Raw genomic sequence first — 7,066 nt, forward strand, 5'->3', positions numbered from 1 at the left:
GGTTTATTGCATGTTCAATGGTGAGTAGTGGATATTGTTGCATGTCTGGTAGGGCCAGATTGGTTTTTGGTCCAAACCAGAGTTCTTCTCCCACCTTTTTTTTTTTTAATGTTTAAGTTTATTTATTTATTTTGAGAGACGGAGCATGAGCAGGGGAGGAGCAGGGAGAGGGGGAGAGAGAATCCCAAGCAGACTCCATACTGTCAGTGCAGAGCCCGACGTGGGGCTCGAACTCACGAACCGTGAGATCAGTGACCTGAAGAGTCAGACGCTCAACCAACTGAGCCCCCTCCCCCCCGCCAGGTGTCCCAAGTTCTCCCTCTTCATTGAAGTCACAGTGATTAGATTTCCAATAATGTTTTCGCATTTCTGGGGCCCATTTGGGGGGCACCGCTGGTCAATTTCTCCATGTTATTATTTGGGAGAACATCCCTTTGAACTATGACGGAAGTTTGCCTCTTGGTTTCCTTGAGCTGCGTTTCATTTTTTTGTGTGTGTTTTAGAAATGTCAGTGAGGTGGTTTCTGTTGGCTTCCGGGGAGTCAAATCTGGAACCAGGACCCTTCATGATGCCGGAGCAGTCAGTTCAAGTACGGCATCTAATAAATTTGGGACAGGGGAGCCATTTTATCTATCTATCGATCTATCTATCTATTGCTTGCTTGCAAGTGAGTGAGTGAGGGGCAGAGAAAGAGGGAGAGAGAGAGAAGCAGGGCTCGAGCTCACCCAAGGCGGGGCTCGAACTCATGAACTGGGAGATCCTGACCTGAGCTGAACTCAGATGCTTAACCAACGGAGCCACCCAGGTGCCCCTACCATTTTCAATGCGTAAATAGGAACCATCAGTAAACCATGGAAACTCAGTGAGAGGCACTTCCTGTCCCTTCGCACGGGGAGTCGGAAGGTGCTGTGTTCCTGCTCAGCAGTCACGAGGGGTTTCACGTGGGTCCACGTGTCATGCTCATTCCCGGATCAGACGCCCTACCTATCGATCATTTTGTCCTTTCAAGGCCAAAAGGTGTAAGAGGTGGATTCGGGCTTCCTGGGAAGAGGTCTGAGAAGGAGGGCAGAGACCGAAACCGTCTCCATATCATCAGAGAGCAGAGCCTTCAGCAATTTTCCATCATCCAGACCAGCTTTTGAGATTCAAGAAGAGCAAGAAAGCCTGTGCCGCCCTGGGCGTGAGTGCCCTGGCCTGTTTCGGTTCCTTTCAAGTGAAAGCAGAGATAACTGCGTTCATCCTCACAAACTGCGATACGAAAAATGCACTGTGCAGTTTCATTTCCTTGAAAGTTTGCTCTCAGTGGGAAGGGATGTCAGCGTGTGGGAGTTGGGAACAGCGGGTGCCAGTGATCACCGTGTCCTGGACAGTCCTCCGTCATCTGGGCACGGGTAAAAGAGGATGGGTGCAGGGTGTAATGGGATCACAGCCTCAGGTTTGTAATCTTCTGTGGGCTTGGTGCCTTTAAGGGCTTCTTTATTTAAAGGGAACTAATTCCTGGCAGCGCTCTGAGGGATTTATATGAATCTTCATGGCAGGTACCCTGTGGCTTCTGCCAATATCAGTTGAGGATTTTGCTCAGAAAGAGGATGGCAGGTGATCCCATCGAGACAAATGATCAGTGTCCCCAGATGCCACTCTAGTATGTCAGAGATGAAGTAGATAAAAGATGTTCAAGGATCATTTCATGCCCCTGGTTAATCTGGTTACTAGTGTCAAATTTTAATTTTTTTTTTAATGTTTATTTATTTTTGAGACAGAGAGAGACAGAGCATGAACGGGGGAGGGTCAGAGACAGAAGCAGACACAGAATCGGAAACAGGCTCCAGGCTCCGAGCTGTCAGCACAGAGCCCGACACGGGGCTCGAACTCATGGACCGTGAGATCATGTCCTGAGCCGAGGTCGGACGCTCAACCGACTGAGCCACCCAGGCGCCCCACTACTGTCAAATTTTAGAATTATGTCCCCCTTTTGGAGGAAAGAAATCTGTCATGATCCTGTTCTAAGAAATCTCAGCCTAATACGCGACTAGAGGAGGAGGAAGGAAAGAGAAGACAGTATCTCTCAAAGTACATAGACAAAAGGAATAGGCTGACAGACAGGAACCTGTTGTGATATTTTAAATTTTTTTTTTCAACGTTTATTTATTTTTGGGACAGAGAGAGACAGAGCATGAACGGGGGAGGGGCAGAGAGAGAGGGAGACACAGAATCGGAAACAGGCTCCAGGCTCTGAGCCATCAGCCCAGAGCCCGACGCGGGGCTCGAACTCATGGACCGCGAGATCGTGACCTGGCTGAAGTCGGACCCTTAACGTGACCTGGCTGAAGTCGGACCCTTAACCGACTGCGCCACCCAGGCGCCCCCTGTTGTGATATTTTAGAGGCCCCCTGCTATTGGAACTATTTCAGTCCTTCCAGGCAGGGGCTGCATTACAGCAGGGGGCTGGGCACCATGAGTGTAGTTCCAGGGTCCACAAGGACAGAGAGAGATTCGTTCCCAGGGTGGAGAGTGGTTTCTCTGAGCTGCTTACCAGAGAGGACTTGGGAATTGGAAGGACTCTGGAAAGGCCAGCTGGAAGGACGCAGGTTTGCTGAGTGCTTACATTTGTGACCTTTTTTTTTTTTTTTTAACGGCTTTGGCTCTTTGCAATAGCAGAATAGGAGATGCTAGGATAACAGCAGAAACTAGGAGATAACTCATTTTGTTTAGAGTTTTGGAGTTGGAAATTAAGAAATTAGCATTCTTAGATGACTCATCTATGGCGCAAGCAAGCTGGTTTGCAGATTAACTAAATCTGCAGTGGACACAGTTTCCCACTGAGGTCCTTTTAACTAAAGAAAAAGATACCAGTTGAGCTCCTTAATAAACATAGATTTGAACGCTACCCGGCTGGCCTCGGTGTCTACGGAAAGGCCAGAATTCCCTTTGATGACAATTTGGAGTTGCTCGTAATAATCTTGAGCAGGTTCTGGGCAAGCCTGGGCTTTGTTCCCATCAGCAGGCTTAGGAGAAGCTACTTTGATTTCTTGGAGATTTCCAGCAAGTGTTCTAACGTTTGCCCAATTTAGGAGTTCGAATATTTAAATCCATCTCGGGGAGTGTCTGGTGGGCCTGCCTCATCCTGTGTGCAGCCTGGCCCTCACCAGCACGCTTGTGGACTAGTTGATATCAGTCTGAGAAACCAGGTTGGTGAGTTTGAAGAACTATTGTTAAATCCTTCACCAAACCTCTGGTGATCTTGAGTCACTTTAGGAAATGCTTTATGGCTTAGAATTTGGCCTTCGTCCAGGGAAGACAAGATTCATGGTTTGTTTGTTTGTTTGTTTTTTTTCTGTTTATTTATTTTTGAGAGAGAGAATGCACAGGCAGGGGAGGGACAAAGAGAGAGAGGGAGACACAGAATCCGAAGCAGGCTCCAGGCTCCGAGCTGTCAGCACAGAGCCTGACACGGGGCTGGAACTTGTAAACCACAAGATCATGACCTGAGCTGGAGTCATACACTTAACTGGCTGAGCCACCAGGCGCCCCACAATGTTTTCCACTTTCTCTCCCTCTCGTGCATTGAATCCACTCTGTGCTGAGGGCACAGTGGTGACCAAGAATCGTCTCATCCATTCTTGTGGACAGAGTCAGCTGGTCCAAGGGAATAAACAGACATCACATACCTCGCCATGTGAGACACCATCTGTTTTTTCTTTTCTTTTTTTAATGTTGATTTATTTCAGGGAGGGGAGGGGCAGAGAGAATTCCAAACAGGCTGCACCCTGTCAGCGCAGAGCCAGACCTGGGGCTCGATCCCACACACCCTGAGCCCATGACCTGAGTTGAAATAGAGTCAGATGTTCGACTGACTGAGCCACCTAGACACCCCGAGACACTACCTGTTGTTTTTTTTTTTTTATTTTTTTTTCAACGTTTTTATTTATTTTTGGGACAGAGAGAGACAGAGCATGAACGGGGGAGGGGCAGAGAGAGAGGGAGACACAGAATCAGAAACAGGCTCCAGGCTCCGAGCCATCAGCCCAGAGCCTGACGCGGGGCTCGAACTCACGGACCGCGAGATCGTGACCTGGCTGAAGTCGGACGCTTAACTGACTGCGCCACCCAGGCGCCCTGACGCTATCTGTTTTAATCATCTCCCTTTGACCCATTGGTGAGTGAGGGACCCCCACCTCAAGGTTACAGGGACAACCAACACGTGACACGCAACACTGAGCAGATGTGACCCCAGGAGGTTTATCGGTCAGATGGCTCACAGCCTGGGGGAGGACGCCACAGGCCACGCAGGGCCACTCAGGGGGCACACTCAGGGACAGAGTGAGGCACAGGGGCTGCGGGAGGCAGGCTTTGCAGGGATGCGGGGCGGTGGTGCTCCTGGTCCTGGGGGAGGACGTGATTGTCTTGTTGGACTGATTCCGAGGCTGCGGGGGTGGGGGTGGGGGGTTAGTGACAGCCATGGTCGGCCCCCCGGAGGGGGGCTTTGGAGTCCTTTATCGGTGGGAGCAGAGTTGGGGGCTGGGGACTTGTGCTCAGGCCATTCAAGGCCCGATTTTACCGCATGAAGGCAGAACATAATATTGAGCCCTAATCTGGGGCCCGACACCCCACCATCCTAGGATATAAACTTCCACATTGCACTGAGAGAACCACCGACTCATTTTGTTCCTTAAATAACTGCTTTATTAAGCTACAAATCACATATCATGTATTCCACCCACTCAACGTGTAGTTTCCAGCACATTCACACGGTGTGCGTACAACCATCGCCACAATCAATTCCAGAACATTCCATCACACCAAAAGGAAGCCCTGTTCCCATCAGCCATCACCTTTGCCCCCTTCCCGGCCCCCACGAAACCCCTTCCTGTCCGTGGATGGGCCTGTTCTGGACGTTTCACACACGTGGACTCACACCCCGTGTGGCCTCTCGTGTCTGGTTCCCTCTCTGAGCGACGTGGGTTCGGGGCCGGCGGCGGGGAGGCGTGTGTGGGCGCCTCGCTCCCGCTCCGGCTGAGGGACGTGCGCGTGCGCGGTGGACACGTTCCTCCGCGGATGTGCACGTGCGCGGTGGGCACGGGCCTCTGCGGACGTGCGCGTGCGCGGTGGATGCACCTGATGGATGTGCGCGTGCGCGGTGGACACGTTCATCTGTGGACGTGCGCCTGCGTGGAGGGAGACCCTGCATTTGTCCCTCCATTGATCTTAAGCTTGTGGATTACACTGCAATTAACACAGATGTGCAAGCATCTGTTTGAACACCGGTGTCCAGATCCTGTGGGTATATACCAATGAGTGGAATTCCTGGGTCACATGGTCATTTTATGTTTAACTTTTTTTTTTTAATTTTTTTTTTTAACATTTTATTTTATTTTTGAGACAGAGACAGAGCATGAACGGGGGAGGGTCAGAGAGAGAGGGAGACACAGAATCTGAAACAGGCTCCAGGCTCTGAGCAGTCAGCACAGAGCCCGACGCGGGGCTTGAACCCACGGACCGCGAGATCGTGACCTGAGCCCAAGTCGGACGCTTAACCGACTGAGCCACCCAGGCGGCCCTATGTTTAACTTTTTGAGGCACCACCAAACATTTCCAAAGCGGCTGCACTGTTTTTGTTCCCACCAGCCGTGCACAAGAACCCCCAATTTCTCCACATCCTCACCAATCATTGGTGCCTTTTTGCTTTCTATATTTTCTAAAACTTTGTTTACTTTGAAGGGGGAAGGGACAGAAAAAGAGCGCGCGAGAGAATCCCGAGCAGGCTCCTCACTGATAGTGCAGAGCCTGATGCAGGGCTCCAACTGATGACCCATGAGATCGTGACCGGCCCCCCTTTTTTGTATTCTGATGCTGTCACATCTGGGGCCTCACTGACCCTGGAGGGACGGCCCCACAGAGGCTGCCAATGGCTAGAGACAGGAAACAGCTTGCCCACAGCACACCTTTTATATGCAAATCAGCCAATTCAGAGTCCACCTCCCCATCCCCTCCTCTATGGGGCTTTCACTCTCAGGCCACTGTCCCCCTGCCCTAATCACCCCAGGGCCGGGTACCAAGCAGGAAGGGGTAGCCTCTACACCCCAGAGTAGCTGCACTCAAGCTAGCCTGTCCCGAGCCTGCATCCCTGCCTCGCCTATTTCCGCCCAATGGAACCACAATAAACATTTGGCTACATTTCCCCCTTTATCCCTCTCCTCATGGTGTTTGGTGTTTCTTCTCCGAGTGGCCCTGCGTGGCACAGAGTGGCATGCCCTCTCTTCTGGGGCTGTGAGTAACAGATTATCTTTCCATGACAACGTTGTGTGGCGGCGGATGCGAGCAGACGGCGTGGTGATGGTTTCTCGGGGTTCACGGCTATTAAATCTTAGGTAATACAATGTCCTATGTCAATTGTGCCTCAAACAGCCTTTTCAGTGCCCTTCGTCTCCTAACCTGCTGGCCTCATCAGACCTGAACAATAATAAAACCTACATTCCAAAACAGCCAGGACTGATTTTCTTTTTTTTTTTTAAATAAGCTCTATGCCCAACATCAGGCCTGAACCCACGACCCTGAGATCACGAGTCGCCAGCTCTAATGACTGAGCCAGCCAGGCGCCCCCAGAAGAGACAGAATTAAACCAAACCCTGCTTAGTCATAAATAATAGATGGTGAATTGATGAAGAGCAGCGGCGTGATTCAGGGTAGTGATTATATCCAGTGGCTGAAGGGTGATGAGTCAGGTGGTGGGCACCCCAAGATATGAGTAGCTGCCCAGTTTGTTCATGAACGTGGGTGCCCAGGCTATAGCACATTTATTATTTGTTCCTTCAACTTCACATAATTTTTTGCTTGAAATTGTTTTTTTTTTTTTTTTTTTAATTTTTTTTTAACGTTTATTTATTTTTGGGACAGAGAGAGACAGAGCATGAACGGGGGAGGGGCAGAGAGAGAGAGGGAGACACAGAATCGGAAGCAGGCTCCAGGCTCTGAGCCATCAGCCCAGAGCCTGATGCGGGGCTCGAACTCACGGACCGCGAGATCGTGACCTGGCTGAAGTCGGACGCTTAACCGACTGCGCCACCCA

This window comes from Puma concolor, chromosome A2 (assembly GCF_028749965.1).
Source record: "Puma concolor isolate L17-30 chromosome A2, mPumCon1.1.hap2, whole genome shotgun sequence".
NCBI classification, from domain to species: Eukaryota; Metazoa; Chordata; class Mammalia; order Carnivora; family Felidae; genus Puma; species Puma concolor.